We start from the raw sequence: 18,107 nt of genomic DNA, 5'->3' as shown, positions 1-18,107 counted from the left end.
TGAGGTGGTGTTTAGTAGGGCTGTGTATCGCCAACAATTTCCCGATACGATACATATCCCGATACAATGGTCCCGATACGATACGCATCACGATACAAGACTATTTTGAATTACATTTTTGTTCAGAATTTAGTAACATTATTATTATTATTATCATATGTTTATTGTACATTGAATAAGCAGTGTTGTTACAGTTGTGTTTTAGCCATTCATTTATTAGCTTCTGGGGTAACTCGTAGAAATACTTAAGAGAGTTAGTACTTAACTTATGTTTTTTTAAAAGCAGTTTTACAAAGATAGTGTCTTACTCTAGGCATTATATTTGTCTCTCATTATTCTATATCTATGTGTATATCTATAAACATGCAATCAGACTTAATACTATTTAATAGAAATCAGATTATTAATGTGACAGTTATAGTTTAAAGTAGCTCTGTATCTCTTTTCTAGACATACACTTTTCACATGCAAATCTTTGTTGTGTTTCTTCTCAAATGCGTTAGTACTGTTTGGTAAGAGAGTGGCTAATAAAGCCCTTTGCAGAAGTATAGGCTAAGATATCAGCGCTTTCATACTGAACTCATTGGCCCTCATTTATCATTCTTGCGTAGAAACGGGCGTATATGTTGGCGTAAGATTATGCTTACACTCCTCTCACCGCCTGATTTATGAAACTGTGCGTACCGTTGATATTCAGGTGTACGCAATATCTGCCCTTCATAAATGCCGCGGCTGAAAACGATCGTCATTAGAATAACACACCCATATAAATTCAAGTCTCCACCTCCCCCACGCCCTCATTTTACGACATTGACACATGGAAGACGGCAAGAAGACAAACCGGGGAAGTGGAAAGAAACAAAATTGTTTTATTTGGGAGTTTAAAGAGCGGGATTAAAGACACATTAATAATTGCATGACATTTTGTAATATTTGAATTATTATTTTTATTATTAATGAGGCTTAATTGATATTTAGAAGAATAATTATGTATTATTATTATTATTATTATTGTTATTATCATTATTATTTTCTGTTGCCTACATCTAAATTATATGTCTGCTTAATGGTTCGGTTAACTTTTTTTTTAAATAATATTTTTAAATTATGTAGTAACTTTTGTAGTGTGTTTTTCTGTATTTACATACAGTTGTTTGTTAGCTAAGATCCAGTTTGATACGGAGCTCCGGATATAATTCAAATTAACAATTTGTTTCCACGACATCCACATGTTTTACTAGGCTAATTCATAATTTGAATTAATAATACTTGTAATAGTATTTACAAAATATTATAGTAATTAATTACAAGGAACAAACTGTTGAATATTGGGAACGAATTTTATATTTATGGCCATACTTTAGACTAAATAAGAAAAGGAAGTGTCCCTAATGTAGCATAAAAGATAATTCGTGGCCATGATTTTGTCCGCATGTCATCATGATCGGATTTATGGCTCCATTCAACACAAGCATTTTACCTTACCTATTCATGTGTAGCTATTTATTTATCATGGAATGGTATGTAACTAGCTTACCTTTTGATGCATTATTACCATGTTTTCGTAGCAGATCCTTGTGCTTTCTTGTAATAAGCCGCTTCAGATTCCAGGATGAATATTTGCTAACTTTTACAGTCTTTCCGCACTCCCTGTTAATGTTTTCTTCCTGTCCAATATTAACTTTGATTTTTACTTTACATTTAGGGTGAATTCAGGTAGAGTGGGACATCAGGTTGAGTGGGACACTTAAGCTTTTGGGTACTGTAAGGGGTTAATTTTGTAAGCCAATCACAATAATTGTTACTATGTTGTGGCTGAATGTCTATTGAATATGAAATAAAGGTTGTGATTGGTGTGACATCACAGATGTGGGCTGGTTGTTATTTGTCAAATTGCTTCACCCCTGGGACCTCACCGTAAGCCATCCGGCAAGTGGAAATCTATTGTAGAATAATAAGGTTGATAATTCTGTCACTTATGATATAACAAAAAAACTTTTGCTTACACTTACATTTATACTGTCTGTGCATTAAAGATTAATAACAATGAGAATCTAACTGTATAAAATATTTGTGAAAATTAGATTCACAGCACTGTCCCACTCAACCTGACAGTGTTAGGTTGAGTGGGACAGTGCATTTCAGGTTGAGTGGGACAGTTTTAGAGGTAATGCTAGCAAACACAGTGCAGCCATTTCATGAACAAGAAAATACAATTTTTAAGTTATAAGTAATAATAATGTGTAACATTTTTATAAAATGTATATTTTTCAATATACACAAGATGGCAACCTTACAGAGAGGAGAGGGAAAGAGAGAGAGAGAGAGAGAGAGAGAGAGAGAGAGAGAGAGAGAGAGAGAGAGAGAACCCCTGCTGAAAAAAACTGCATCGGACCAGCATGGGAATTATGCTGGTCTATGCTGGGTTGCTGGTTTGATGCTGGTTTAGCCGGTGGTCACCAGCATACCAGCACCAAAACAAAACATATGCTGGTCTTGCTGGTATGACCAGCATGTGATGCTGGTGCTAATGCTGGTTTGGTGCTGGTTTAGCTGGTGCTAATGCTGGTTTGGTGCTGGTTTAGCTAGTGCTAATGCTGGTGCTGATGCTGGTTTAGCTGGTGTTCACTAGCAAACCAGCACCAAAACACAACATATTCTGGTCTTGCTGGTATGCTGTTTTTTAGCAGGGAGGAAAAAGTGACAGGGCAATACAGAAAAGAAAAAGACAGTAAAATAGGAAAGGAAGAAAATTAAACCAGTGGAGTGAAGAGAGAAGGGAAGGGGCAATTGAAGAATATGAGCAGAGGGTGACTGAAGGACACAAACCAAAATTAAGGTTTTTAGCCAGGGCCAAAAAATAGTGTCCCACTTTCCCTAACAAAGTGTCCCACTCAACCTGATTGCTTCCAGTTTGCTGTAGAGGGTGTCAGATGAGTTTAAAGATTAACAGTTTGTTAATAAATTCATAAATAGGAAAAATTTCACCATAGTGGCCTTCATTACAATCTATTTAAACAAAACAAATACACTTTTAATACATTCTAACTGATTTAGGTTGTTTAAAATGCAATTTACCAAAAAGTGTCCCACTTTACCTGACTTCACCCTATGTATAAGGCTTGAATTCCATAACTTATTGCTAGACGTTTCTACAGATTCTCGAACTAGCAAATTATCAAAGGGCGTTCTGGGTTCAACGAGCTGTGCTGAGCGCGGAATTTTCGGAAAAAGGCGCTCTGATAGTATACCGCACCGCTTAACGCTCCGATCCGCTCACGTGCTCTGTCCTGAAACGGCTCGCAACTTAAGGAATACATATGCATACAAATCAAATGCTTTGGTAAAGTCACACAAATTAAACATTGAAGTTCATGTTGCATAAAAATAAACACTGAAGTTTATAATTACCATGTTTCAGTTTTTTACAGTGGGTCATAATATATCATATATTTTAGTTTGTCAGTGCGTTTTGTGGTGTTAGGAAGTGTTTGCGCATTTCTGCACTAACTCAAAATGTGCGTACACCACCTCCTGAGCAGGCGTAGGATTTGAGCGTGCCGTACGCCAACGTCCATATTGATAAATCTCAAAGTCACCGTGGTTTTGGGTGTACGCCAGGTGTACGCTGGAAATTTGGTGTACGCACTTTTGATAAATGAGGGCCAATGATTTTAAATATGCGCGTGCGCGCGAGAGAGCGCAGGTACGCGGCTCGCTATGCAAACACGTGCGCCAGCGAGACAGACACACAAAGTGAAAGTATACCCCGCTACCTTTAACTCTACGTAGCCTCCATATGGATCACGGATCAACAGCGATTCGTCATGTTACTTTCAAAAGTGTATCCGAATCGATACGGAAGGTGCTGTATCGATGCGCGCATCGTCAGGCATCCACGACAATTTTTTGAACACAGCACTAGTGTTTAGAGGCTTTTGCATCCAATCTACAGTTTTGGAATCAATCAAGTACAATTATACAAAACCTTTTTATAAAGTAATGTCAATGGCTTACTCTTCTGACTGTACAACCATGAATGAATTTCTGTGCGGCAAAACACAGGCTCTCTACATTTGCCCGTCAAGATAATCCAAGAATGTCTGTCTGAATTTTAGCTCTAATGTCAAGGCAGCACATTAGATAAGGCAGCCACAAAGATACAGGAGCACTTACTGAATAAAAAACAACAGAACTACTGCTGCACGCCACACACACTCCGGTGAGATAAAGCCCTGTGTTATATAATACAAGAAAGATGGTGGCTAAAGGAAAAATCATTTTCATAAAAAAACAGTAGAGAACTGGTTTATCATTCATGTCTTACTCAAACTTTACCTTGGCTCTATTTAAACACCTTAACCCTTTAACCGGCGCAGCCATTTTTGAGTAGGGGGTGAAAAGATGATGTACACCTTCAAATTAATACATTTTTTGACATTTTTGGGTCTAGAAGCCCAATTTGGTCTTGTTTTAAAGAAGACACTTTAAAAATTTTAGGAAAGTTCCTGGAGGTGAAAATATAATTTTTTTTATAGCAGTTATAGCAGGAAAAACTGAGGTTTGTGTTGGTGGGCTGTGAGGTTTGCTGCATACTCTTGTCACAAATGAATAAATTACAGTTACTGCATTAATATTACTGCTAAAAGGTTTTTGAAATATGAAAACTACATTCTTTCAAGAATATATAGTTTGTTGTGATAGATTAACATTTACATAAAAAATATTGAAGTAAACTTAAGTGTCCCCCTTACGGGACAGCGCCAGTTAACAGGGTTAAACCAACACAGAGTTTTTACTTTTCCCCATTTTTGGTTGAAAATGCTGTTGTGTAAATAACCCTTTAGACATGATCTAATGCATCAGCTCCAGCATTAATGCACTCAGCAAATAAAGTATGAATGAAAACCATTGCTTTGCCTACACCGTAGAAGCTATGCCATAGGACCTATGCACAACTATAATGAACACTTGACCATGCCCTGTCACAGAGAACTGCAAGTATTTGCAATCATTACTAGGATGCACCACACAAACAGGCTACAACAACAAAAATTACAATGTTATATTTTGCTTAATTCATATTCCCATATGTACCAACTTGGATCTTTCAAGTCATGTCTATTATCACTTCATGTCTGTTCAAGTTCTATCAGTGTGCCGTTGTGGCCACCCATGTAAACACAAAAAAATATTGTGTTTCTTGTCATAAATACATCTTTTGTTCCAAACAATGAGCAAAACTGAAAAAGGTGTGAAACAAGATGTGAATGTACCTTCAATGTACAAGTAAAAATATTAATATGATGTAGAAGACATTGGTGCGCAGGTAGCGCAGTCGTGGATGCATGCAGGTTTATATGAATGCATGTGGGCAGCAGCACTCCTACGACTGTTTTAGTTTTCTTCCTCATGGCAGAGACGACTGTCACGACTCGAAGCCCACTCACACAGCGAAACCTCCCATGTCATATTGACAGGCAGAGAGGGAGAGAGAGGAGCAATGGATGTATTGATTACACCATCACTGTTAACCATCTGTTTAACCAACCACCCCTCCCCAAGCATCACCATACCTTACACAGAGCACAGCTGGTCACGAAGCAATACGAGAATGAGTAATTCATCTCCATGCAGTGGTTCAGTTCGGTAATGGCTCTTACTGTTCGGTTTGGATAAACATGCTTGTTAAACACTGCTGGTTGGCTCCTTCATTTGAGCCTCAAGGTGGTTTGTGAATCCTGCACATGATAGTAGTACAGTTCTTATTAAAAAATATGTCTATAAGATTCCTAAGAAATACAAAATGAAACCAGTTTCCCCCCACACCCACAAGAAAACACATTAACCAGAAAAACTGGCGACCAATGGTAGTGTCTCCAACTACACACTTTATAAATAAAACAAGCTAAAAGTGAAGCACAACCCGATTTTAATCACAGTTTGACATAGGCCTATGCTGTAAATGAAATATTTTCTTAACCTCTCTTGGCAATTGCTTGTTTATACAGTTTTTTTTCTCTACATTTAAAAGATGATTAGATTGACTAAACTCAACATGAAGGAATTTATGATGTAAGAATTAGGAATGTGTGTAATAGTTGGCTATTTATATAACACTAATATGTTTGGCTCGATCAGAGGAAAATCATCCAGTAAGTGTGGGGGAAAAGAAATTCACAGTGTTTTGCCATACATACAAGGTTTATGGTTTTTCTGGTCAGTGCTTATATGCTGTAGGTAGCGTCTTTGTCTGATACATCTTGTATAACAGCTTTATAGATTCAGATCCCCTCCTAAATAAAAAAAAATAAAAAAACGCAAAGCCCTTTTTTCCAGATCTTTGATGCCAACTAACCTAACTGGTTTAACAGGTTCATTTAACACAGTAATCTGATATATAGAGCTTTTATGTTTTCTGGCATTGGCTTGTACTGCAAGCAGTTTGGACAAAAGCCTGTGGTGTACAAGCAAAGCAAGAATTTTAAAACTTCAGTGGAGTTAAGCTGAGGTAACTACTGTAGGTTAGAAAATGTAGCTTTTCCTTTGCCAACAACATGCTTCTGTTCTCAGACAGGGTCCATTTGACAGTTTAGGAGTGTGAAGCAAAAACCTGTTAGATAAGGAGTGTGAAGCCAGTGCCATTTACAGTAGTGACACTTTTCAGCACCGTCGCCACTCACAGTCACCAAAATCTTGTTTATCCCACTATCCAAATTAATAGTGAAAATGACAATAAACTAGTAAGTATGATAAACTGGTAGTTATGATAAACCGGTAGAGATTTTGAACTTTGGTCTCTTTTACGGTTACAGGGCCAAATCACGTTGCCAAGCGCGAAAGGCACGAAAAAGTAACATTTGTACACGTATTTAAGCACCGCTGCTTTAAAACAAGTGATTCTATGTAGAAGTAGACCGACTGATCGGCCAGGCCGATAATTTGGCATATTTAAAAAGCTTGGCTTTGTGCTGCGAATTAGGACGATTAATAGGCCGGCGTATCTGCGGGCACCTAAGTGTTGTTGTAAAACAAGTGACGCTGCCTCTTGCTGCAAGCAGATCTTTCCTTGCGATTGGGTTTATTTAATGTAATCAATGAGTGATGATCTTGATGTTTGCGGGACAGAAAATGAGCAGAGAGCCGCACACACTCTCCCTCGCGCATATTCCTCAAAACAAAACTGACATGTTGGCAAAAATTCGGAAGACCAAATCATATCCAGCGTGTTGTTACAGTATCACTTTGTTACAGTTTTGCGATGTCCAGCCAGGATTAGCATACAATGCGTCCAATTCGCAAACTGACTCCTTTAAACTGATTTGTTTGAATGAACAGTTGAAACAACAGATCTTAACTCACAAGATGTCACTGTCAGCACAACACATCACTCACACAGCACTTCAGAAATGACATTGTATAAGTGCTTTGAGAGGGTTTAGAAAGATTTGCCCTAAATAACAGTGTAAACAAAAAAATGATGTCTACCAAAGAAGGATTTTATCCTACAAAGCAATTAAAGTCATAAAAAAAGAGCAAAGAGCAAGAAATGACAACCAGAGAGTGTCAGGTAACATCTGTGTCTGATAAATGCATGGTATGGAAAGGCTGTAGACCAGTCATCATTTTTCAGTCATCATGAAGACCAGTCATCATTTTTGTTTTGTTTTAAATACATTGGCTTAAATAGTAAAATTTTTACATTTAAACTGTTTAGCGTCGCCGTCCCGAATACGGGACACCTAAGTTTGCGTTAATATTGTTGATGTAAATTTTAATCTATCACTACAAACTAGTGTTGGGCGATAGGCCCTATTTTCAGATCGTCCTATCGTCAGCCTGTGAGATCGGCGATACACGATATTATCGGGGGCGGGGCAGTAATTTAGTCATTTTTTTATTTGTTAATTTTTTTACTCATTATAACAAGTCAATTGATGGGTGGACAAAAAAAACAAGAGCAACACCGTCATGACCGCAACCTTCTTAAACCTGATGCCATTAATGCGAGCGCGTCATTAAAACCCTATCATGATTACTTAATAACTGTAATAACATGCATCTGCGCACGCACACACACGTGCGCGCACATACAACAATTCAATGCATTGGTTTAGTGCTGTTGCAGTAGACTACACGTGTCAAGCAGTGGTGCGCTCATGAGGTGCCTTTTTAAATGCATTGGACATTTTAATTATTATGTTTATGTACAAACAGAAAACCATCCAACCATATCGTCCAAGAAAATCCGTTTCATCAGCTGCTCTCATTGCTAAATATCGAATATGGCCAGAGAAAAACCAACATATAACCATAACGGTCAATCGGTTTGAAACACAAAACAACAGTGCTGTGCTCAGTCACACCGTTTCTGTGTGAGAGGAGCGCACAAGCTGCGAACCCGCTGCTCATTGATCCCATAAGCATTTTTGCTGCTTTACTGGCCTTAAATACACATTGAGAGAAAATCTCTCACTGCTCTTGACTAAATCACTTTCCTACCTTTAATAAGATATCTATATACATAATTATTTATCATCCTTATTTTATCACTGACTGTTTATCTTTAGTGAGCTTGCGTTTTTTTTATGTTTGTATAAGTTTTTGTAAACTAAGAGATTAAAGATTTTAATAACATAAAAACCTGTGATACATATAGTTACAACGATATAAAAGGACATAAGATAATATAAACCCAACAAAAATGTAGCATATAACAACAACAATAATGCAACTGATAAATTACTTCCTATAAAAAAGCAGAACCCTAAATGTGCTTGACGAAGTAACTGTTCAAAAATAAATGTACTTAAACACTTAAAGAGCATCACAAAGAGCATTCACATTTCTTTTCACAGATCATATAAAATCAGCCCTATTTCGGTTTCGTCAAGAATTACTAAAACCAATAAAACTTGAGAATAATTTGACCCAAAGCAGCATCTCACTCGAGTAGCCATTCTGTAAACTAAACTAACAAATAATGAAAATTTTCACAGATGCCAACATTCATATGTCCATATTAGTTATTTCATCACATAAACGTAAGTACTTTTTCACCCACATTATAACCAAAAGCAAATGGCTGTGATTGGTTGGTTTTGGTGAATAGTGCTTTGTGTCCGGTTGCATAAACTGCTTAGTCTTACAAAGGAAGTCATCAAATCTTTTCTACAAGACTGGTCATAAAATTTTAAAGTCAGTTATAAAAAGGTAGATTGGTCTAATTTGAAGCTGGAAAGTAAGACTGATAAGTCCTAACTAGTTAGTTTGTCAGGGCTCCCACACCTTAGTTAACTTCAAATTCAAGGACCTTTCAAAGACTTTCCAGGTCCAATACCCTCAAATTTAAGGACTAAATTTGGGGACACATTTCAAGTGAGAGCAAGGTTACCTTTTAAGATACATTGTTACAGTTCCCTTTCGAGGGAGCTTGTGCACTGCAGTGACACGTTGGGGACGTCTCTCCTGTCTCTCTCTCTCCACTTACCACTTAGAATTGCACTTTTACTGTTGCGGCAGCTTCTGTCAAATTTGTTTGTTTAAGCGAGAACTGCATTAGATTTACACACAAACAATAGCATTGTCGTTGTTTATGCTGACATTTGCTGGTCAAATTGGAGCTACACAGGTTTTAAACAGTGGTTCAGTTGAGACATACGTGAACAGGCTTAATTTAACACGTGCGCACGAACTGCAAGAGCGAGAGACTATTTTACAGTCCTTTGAAAAGTTTACAATGTAACACTATACTGCATGATTTAAACCATTACATTCATTTTTTATGTTATCCAAAGCATCACGATCGTACAGAACTCTAGGAATCTATTGATCGTGAAAGCGCTAGGTTTCAACAAATTAGGAACATCCAGCCTTGACCTCTCAATGCATGCTTTAGGGCGCACTCACACTATCCAAACCAAACCGCGCTCGGGCGCGTTTGACCCCCAAAGCCTGGTTTGTTTGACAAGTGTGATCGTTCTGTTCTGCACCCGGGCGCGGATTGGTTCACTTGGGCTCAGGCGCGGAAGGCTGTGGTGTGAGCGCATTCTCGCCTGAGCGCGATTCAAAAGGTGAAGACGTCAGCTGCGCGACCACTCACCTTCATCTGCCGCCGTAAAAACCTTTTGATGCGCGCAGCAGGGTTACGTGAATGTTGTATGTATGTCTGTAACGCGCACCAAACGACTAAACGAATAAAAAACACAGACTTATCATTACGGTGGGTTCCAGTGTTAAGAGAGAGCTTTACTTCCTGCTTTTTTCAAAACAATCGCATTTTAATGACGAAAGCGTGCCCGGACTCGGATCGATAAAAAGTACAGTGTGAGTGCGTGCACCTGGGGGAGTAGGGAGTGGTGACAATCGCGCTGGGGCATGGTTTGGTTTGGATAATGTGAGTGCGCCCTTAAGGAAGGAGTCATCACAAAAATGATGAGAGCAGACATATAGTTTTTGGTTACAGTGCAGAGGGAATTTCACTGCAACCGTTTATGGCATATACATTAACCACTATTTTTCACTTCCTCTACATACTGTACTGGGCTCCAGACTACCTTTTTTTACTAGGAGCACAGTGGCCCCCAACTGAAAATTTTAGGGGCACAACCAGAAAAATTAGGGGCATGCACCGTAAATCAACATGTTAACCAAATATTCACATTTCTACTAATTTCCACTGTATTACTAATAAATACTTTGATGATAGATGCAGAAAGTACAATGTGCTGTTTCAAATTCAGTGTCACATCACAAAATATAAAAGGTCAAATTTACAGGTCGCACATGTGCGACTGCATGTAAAATTCAGTGGCACACTCTAAAATTTTGGTGGCAAAATGCCACCATTTGGTGGCAGTCTGGAGCCCTGCTGTACAATATTATTTTACCCTCACATCTAAAAAAACCCCCCTGCTTTTTCTAGACATCAATATGGGGCTGTTCAGATGTTGCGCCTAAAAACGCGTTGGAAATGCTAGCTGCATAGGTTCTTGTCACATGACCTGCGGTGCTTTGCGGCATTCTAAAAAGTTTATGTGTTTTAACTATGCGGTGCGGACGCTTGAAAAAACCGAGCACCACGTGTGCATCGCTTTCATTATGAGCGTGCATACCGCACACCTACATTTGAAATAACGAACTTGAACGTGCAAGAGACGTGATATGTAAACGGCTCTTAAACCCCAATTTATAGTCGTGCGTAAACTGTACGGCGTAGCTACGCCGTAGGTTATCCGTAGCCTGTGTGTAGCCTCGCAAAATTTTTAACAACACGTCAATTCTACGCGGACTGATAGCACGGTGATTGGTCCACCAGAACCCCTCCCGTCAGGTAAAAAAAGACTGCTTCATCAGGTATTTCCGTGTGCGACCATGAAAACAAAAATGAGACAAGTTGAAGAGTGATTTAACTCAAGCTGCAACAAAAGTTGCTGTTTATTTACTTCCATCATTGCTGGTCTTCTCAAATCTTACACAACAAGTTGCTGTTTCGTCTTCGTTTGTGAGTTAACTTGCCAACGCGGAACCTACGACATCGCGGCTACACCGTAAGACCTACGCACAACTATAACGAGCCCTTAACTCTGCAATATCGTTAGCAAACAGACTTGGGCTAGTTAACAAATTAGGTCTCCTTGGCAACAGCAAGTGTGCGGGTATAAGCAGCTAGTGGGCAGGCATTATTCAAATCAACACGTCCACATAATCAGTTCATGGAAATAACTGTAGAACAACATCTCAGGCATTTACTGTAGTACATTAAAAATGCATTCGGTTAAAGGGAATATCTTCCTTTAAATTGGACTCAGAGCTTTGTAACTCTGCACATCCCTTGTATGCTCAAACTAGAGTTAAAAAGTGGAAATCCATGAAAGGTGCTCAGACACAGTCATAAATGTCATTTAAGTCGTTATTTCATTGGTATTTAATGAATCTTTTGCTGAATGAATCTCTTAAGTGCAGTTGCAAAGATGCAATTAGAAATACTGCAAATTATGAAAGTCAAAATGTAAAACCTGAAAAACAGACACAGAACAACATCTTCATTATGCAAATACACCTGGGAATTATTCCAAGCTAAACAAGGTAACCACAGATTATTACCATGTCATGTCTAACCTACAAACATTTTGCCAGATATGAGTAGTTTTGTATGATATTATTTGTATACATTTTAATATTCCTGCATTATAATTGTTATTTTCAATGAAAAACTTTTTTGCTGCCTCATTTCTTGGTATTGGGAATAACAATAAATGAGACTTAAAAGTAAAGCACAATTAAAATAATAAATAAATAAAGAATTATAAAAGCCTTTATCCCAAAGTAATAATTGCATAATGGATGTTAATATTCTAAGTACACCCATCAATAAACATGCAATCAAGAGAGGCTCCATTTGCTTTTAACCACCGACCATACAACCAATGCATTAAAGACCAATCTAGCCCTAGCAGCATGGTCATTAGCACTATGATGGGAGCTGGCCAACAGCAGATTAAAGAAAACTATGTACCCACATTACAAAAGGTGTTGCTTTATCCGTCTAAATTTGAAATAACCTGAGGCATGCCAAACGAGCCAAGTCTTCCAACAACAAAAAAGCTGGCCCATTAAGTGGAGATTGTGTTGTGTGGGCTATGTCAGTCAAGTCATGTTTTGTATAAGTCTGTCTTAAAGTAATATGTGTGTCCCTAAAGCCCAGTGGTAGAGCATTGCATAAGCAGTGCAAGAAGTTGTTGGTTCAATCCAAGGGAACATGCATGCTTGTAATGCACTTTAAGCCGTTTGGATAAAAGCAAATGCATAAACGTAAATTTGTGTAAAATGGTGAGAGACCCATGAATCTGTTTAGATGTAATAATTGTGCACTTTTCACATTTGGATGACTCTGCAAAACCGGTTATTAAAGCTTCTTTATTCATGCCACACAGGCACAGAAAACTGCTTTTACAATAATAGCCAGGACTATAAAAGGTCATACAAAGAATCTAATGCCGAGTAGTGGGAAAAAGAACAGACAGACCTGCCTATACAGTATGCAGAACTGTGTATAGTCATTCACCCAGGGAAAATACAGTAGACGTGAGACTTAAAGCTCTCTAGGCGTTTATAATTACGGATATGAGAGCTAGTAGGTGGTGATCATTCAGGCATAGCGTCAGAATTTCACCGCAGGTGACACTACAGTGGTTTTCAGTAAAAAAAAAATTCTGTGAATGTCAGCTGATCCACCCTGGTTTTGAGGGCAAGCAATGAGACGCTTCCTAATTCATTTGCATATAGATTAGTACAGTAAGTGTTTTTAATCCAAAATCTGTTTGGCATAGAGAAATTCTTTGTGTTGAGACCTAGTTGAACTCAATCCAGACTACTACACATTTACAGGTTTGTCAGGACTTAAATCTACCATTCAAATGCAGTCTATATACAGCTGCCTGCTATGCTTTAAATGACTTGAACTTGTACTGATTTAGGCGAGACAGGTGGGCTTTTATTTCTTCTCTGTTACTAGGCAACAGCAGCTTATATAAAGTTATAAGTTATATTCATGACAGCGTCAAAGAGTTTTAAAACGACTGCAATCGATTAGGAAATTCAACAACATAAACCTCAAGGTCATTTCCTTCCCTTTTAACAATCACCACAACTACTAAGTGAATGTATGATGGCCGTTGCTGGTTGAAAATCCATGAAATGTCTTGTAATAGATTTACAGATGTAAATATACCCCTTAAAGAAACAGCAGAAAGATCCTTACCTGGTGGCCGAAGAAATCCACACGCTACGGGTGAACAGACCGCTTTCTCTAGCTGTCGTCCACAAAATAATGTTGGTGAACCCTTGAACTGGAAGGCAATAGAAGAATTCCTAATGAATACATATCATTTATACTGGAAATCATAAAGAGACAAACTAATAAAGACAGAAAACAGGAAATGTCTGGGTGGATGCTCTTGTTTCCAAGCAACTAAAACCTTGATTCAACCCATCATTGATCGTGTGTTGTTCAACAGCTACAAAATAATAAAACCGAACCTACGGCTCTAGACTGCACTTATCTGCCATCAGTGCCTCATCAGCCGTTCATGTTTACTGAACCTAGTTTAATAAACTCTTGAATCACAGGCTATGAACCACAACTACAATCACAGCTGATTTCATATTAAAATAGGGATATCGCTGACATGCATTGATACCACATGCACGCACGTCCTCTGCAATCATACAAACTGTCTGGCTGGATAGGGCCATGACCCATAGCTATCAAAAACAGAAGTTAATCTAGGAGGATGCCAAGATGCTATACATGTTATAAGTGGCTATTCCTCACATAAAGTGACGGTAAGATGATCGTCCAGCTCAGCTTCTCTGCCAAATGCCTCTTTCACAGCAAATTATATGCATTAGTAAAATTGGCCAACAGATAGCACAGACGTGTGTGTGCGCGTTTGGGAGAGGGTATTTGGCATGGGAACACACGGTTGTGAGTGTTATCACTGGGCTTGCATCAGTGGCTCTAATTTCCATCTGGTCTGCATTAGAGGGAGAATGAGGGAGGAGGCAGCGAAAGGGTCCTTCACCACAGACAGTCATGACTGGATTTCTGTTTTCTTTGTAAATCTTCCTACATAATGTAAAGAACATACTGTAAAAAACTTAACCTTGATTAATATTGACTGAGTAAGGCCATGTCAAAGACTGAAATCGATGAATAAAATCAAACTTTGATTATGAGACTTTACCAAAGAGTTTCACAGACAGGGTCATAAATATGTATGTCTACTATGAAAATACTGGAGTAAAATGAAACAAAAAAGTCTCATAACAAGACACAGTGCATTTCTTCTTGCGTCTCAGAGTTGATGTTGCGTGAAACTGCGACGTTGTAGTACGTTAGACAAGACTGACGTCAGATGAAATTGCTAACTAACGGTAACTTAATTGGAGCAATCATTCGTCCCTTCACATCCACACATCGATGTTACAAGAACAAAGCGTTGAAAATAGCGAGTTTATATGATTAGATTTGTCAGTTTCGTGTTCACTAAACAGAACAGTTGATAGACTGAATAACTTCCTGCTATTAAGCTAACTGGCTAAAAACACGCTGACAGGGCAACACAGGACGAGTTGAGTGAAGATACGACACGATGTTATTGGTTAATAATGACAAGAAACTTGTGTTTTTCGTTCGTCAGACTCTGGAAGTCGTTTCACTGGAGGGAAACACGTTAGTCAACAAAACCAAACACACGAAGTTCAGAAACTGGATGACGCAAACAACGCAAACTTTACGAGAAAGTTTAGAAAAGGAGGATAAACAAACTCACGGTGCCAAACTTTCTGCAGACGGCTGGAGGAAGCCGAGGGACAGGAAAGGCGGTGTCTCCAGCTCAACAACGAAGAATAAAGTGATAAGTCTCACAAAATTAAAGATAAGACAAATGTGACTTCTCGCGCCGTTTGGAGATTGTGGCACGATTCGAGAAAGGTTTGATGACGTCACCCAAGCGCCGCACGCGGCACGCCTTCCATTGCGGCAGCTCACTTGGGATAAATATATGAAGAGTTTGGTTACAAAACGAGATAACGGCGTTTTTATTTTTTTTTGTCAATTTTTATTGTTTTATTGTGCTACTTAGCTGTAATTTTTTTAATCTTATGAAGGCTTAAATCAAAACAACCCAACTGCAGTTTCATTGATATTAACTGAAATGCACAATCAAAAAACCTAGATTTTAATTTAACTAGAATAATAATTTTGGAACCAAACTGGAACATTATTTTGGTCAATTGTTAATATCGTTGTTTTGCTTGTATATAACGTCATATATCTGCATTGTCTTCATTTCAAATAAATGTTTTAATTTTATAACACATATTAATATTGAAATTTAGTGCTCCATGTTACATTTCGCTTGTTACATAGCAACCATTAAATATGTAGTTAAAATTAATATTTAGTGGACGGGCAACATGTCTGAAATATGAGCGTACTGACATCTAGTGGTTCCTAATGGTAATGTAACAATACATAACTGTACCTAACATAAATACAAACAAACCTATACATTTTATAAATGCATTTTATAAATCTATTATGAAACAAATTAGCTTAATTAACGTAGTGCAATATAAATAATAACAAACTTGTTTGGCATTGAGAAACGTCAATGTTTTATAAACATCTTGTTGTGTGCGGTTTATTTTGGCTTTTGTATTAAAAATACATTAAAAATGTAACAAATTGACACCAATGACTTGGTCGTGTATTATAATTTGCTTAATCGAATGAAATGTATTTATCTATTTGTTTTGCATATTTGCTACTTTTGTTTAGTGTGGAATTAAAGAACAATGGAATGATCATCTAATTTCACATTTAAGCTATATTGTATAATGTTTGAATGACTATTGCATGTAAGAAACACCCGAAATTTTCCATAAAACATTTTATTCCAAATGTTGCGGTCTGTATACGTACATAGAGCTCATGTTGTACTGTTTTCAAACAGTAGATGGGGCTATAACACTATTAAACTAGTTGACTTCTGCAGCAGCTCTAGTTGACTTTAGTTGTGCCTGCTTTGTACATTTCCACGTTGAATTAACCATAAAAATACCAGTTTTAATAGGAGAATATGGATGAAATCACAAAATAATAAAATGAAAATGAAGAAATTAAAAACAAAGAAGCCTAAAAAGGATAAATCACCACTCCCATACTTTTTTAAAATAGCTGGATTGCAGAAAATATGTAAATGTAGGCTATTCATAAAATTGGCCATATACTTAAAAACGTAAATTACAAAATGATTAACACCTACAAACATTTATTTTGTAAACATGCACATACACACCCGTGTGCCACTCAGAAACGACATAGTTTACACACATGGCAGTGACACTGGTGTTAAAGGAATTCATAAACAGACACAGAAACACACACATTATCATTGTTGTATGACCCCACCTCCTCTTTCAGCATGACTGCCAGGCCTGAGGCTGATGCCAGGCGCTGATAGCTGGCAGACTGTCAGTAATTTGTGTTAATTGTGGGAAGTTTCCATTGCTGGCGCCCAGTCAGCTGGCACCACTACAGCTCGGTCTCTGTGTATCCCAGTAGCTCATTCATGGTTTCTGCCTGCCTGCTTTCACCGCTTATCAATGACAGGGCCTTAAACACGGCTTAAAACGGCCCTTAGATCAACAGCTGAGAAACCTGTTGTTATGCTGCCAATGCAAAGCCGTTAAATGCCCAGTCACATTAACTGGAGTGTGATGTCCTTTTAATGGATTAAAGAAGGAATCTGCCAATTTTAACATTATATTATGCATTTGCAAGTGGTGGACTGTTAAAATTATCAACTTTTATCCCGAAATCAGGAGAAAACTTATTTTTGATGCATGCTGATGAAAACCAACACATAAAAAAAAGATGAGTTAAGTTTTTAAGAAGAAACATTAGTCATATTTACTTAATATAATTTAAGATCATTAATTTTCTCTTACAAGTGATTCATCTTTTACCATAGGTATTTATCATTTTTGAACTAACTGCAATTAAGTAATTAAACTAATTAAGACCAATAATGAATAGTTGAGAGTCACGTGAACATTTTTCCTCTTCCCAGTCTAGCCGCAGAGAGCCATCACAGTTGCCAAGACTGAACAAGGCAATTATGAGTCTGGAACAAAAGAAGTAGATTGATTAATTTATCGCTTCATCAAAGGAGCCCTGTTGCAAAAGCATATTAGAGAAGGAACAATTGTGCAAATGATGGGCTTTGCAGATATCTTGGACGATAAAAGAATGCACATAAATGAATTCCAGAAAAATGAAAGCCTCGTAATAATTAAAGTTGTATTGTGGCATGTGAAATTGCTAATTATGTCAACAATGTTGCCATAAAATTGTTATCTTGGCAAAAGATTTGCGCTTACTTCTTATCCATTCAGCGTTTTCCTTTTTTCGCCCGTTTTTTCAATGAATTAATTAGGCGATCACTGTAATTACTGTTTATATTGTTGTTAATGAGCCCAAAGGCAAGCGAGCAGTACTCATCCAAATTACACTCACTAGGCACAGAGCCAAGGAAGAG

The 18,107-nt window shown here is 37.8% G+C and overlaps 1 protein-coding gene across 2 annotated transcripts in view; it reads right to left on the bottom strand.

Annotated features, from left to right (window-relative positions):
- The window catches only part of ncalda (neurocalcin delta a), a 53,461-nt gene extending 37,944 nt beyond the window's left edge, over positions 1–15,517 (bottom strand). Inside the window, exons 1-2 of one of the 2 annotated variants that reach the window (XM_073871911.1) lie at positions 15,336–15,515; positions 13,763–13,850 (exon numbers count right to left, since the gene is read on the bottom strand). The gene's annotated coding sequence lies outside the window, so the exon portion shown is untranslated. Of the gene's footprint in view, positions 1–13,762; positions 13,851–15,335 lie in introns of both variants that reach the window. The other variant, XM_073871913.1, reaches the window with a different exon arrangement.
- Positions 15,518–18,107: the final 2,590 nt, after the last annotated feature.

Source organism: Misgurnus anguillicaudatus, chromosome 10 (assembly GCF_027580225.2).
Source record: "Misgurnus anguillicaudatus chromosome 10, ASM2758022v2, whole genome shotgun sequence".
Classification (NCBI taxonomy): Eukaryota; Metazoa; Chordata; class Actinopteri; order Cypriniformes; family Cobitidae; genus Misgurnus; species Misgurnus anguillicaudatus.
Note: the sequence above shows the minus strand (reverse complement) of the source record. Positions and strands in the feature narration are given on the sequence as shown.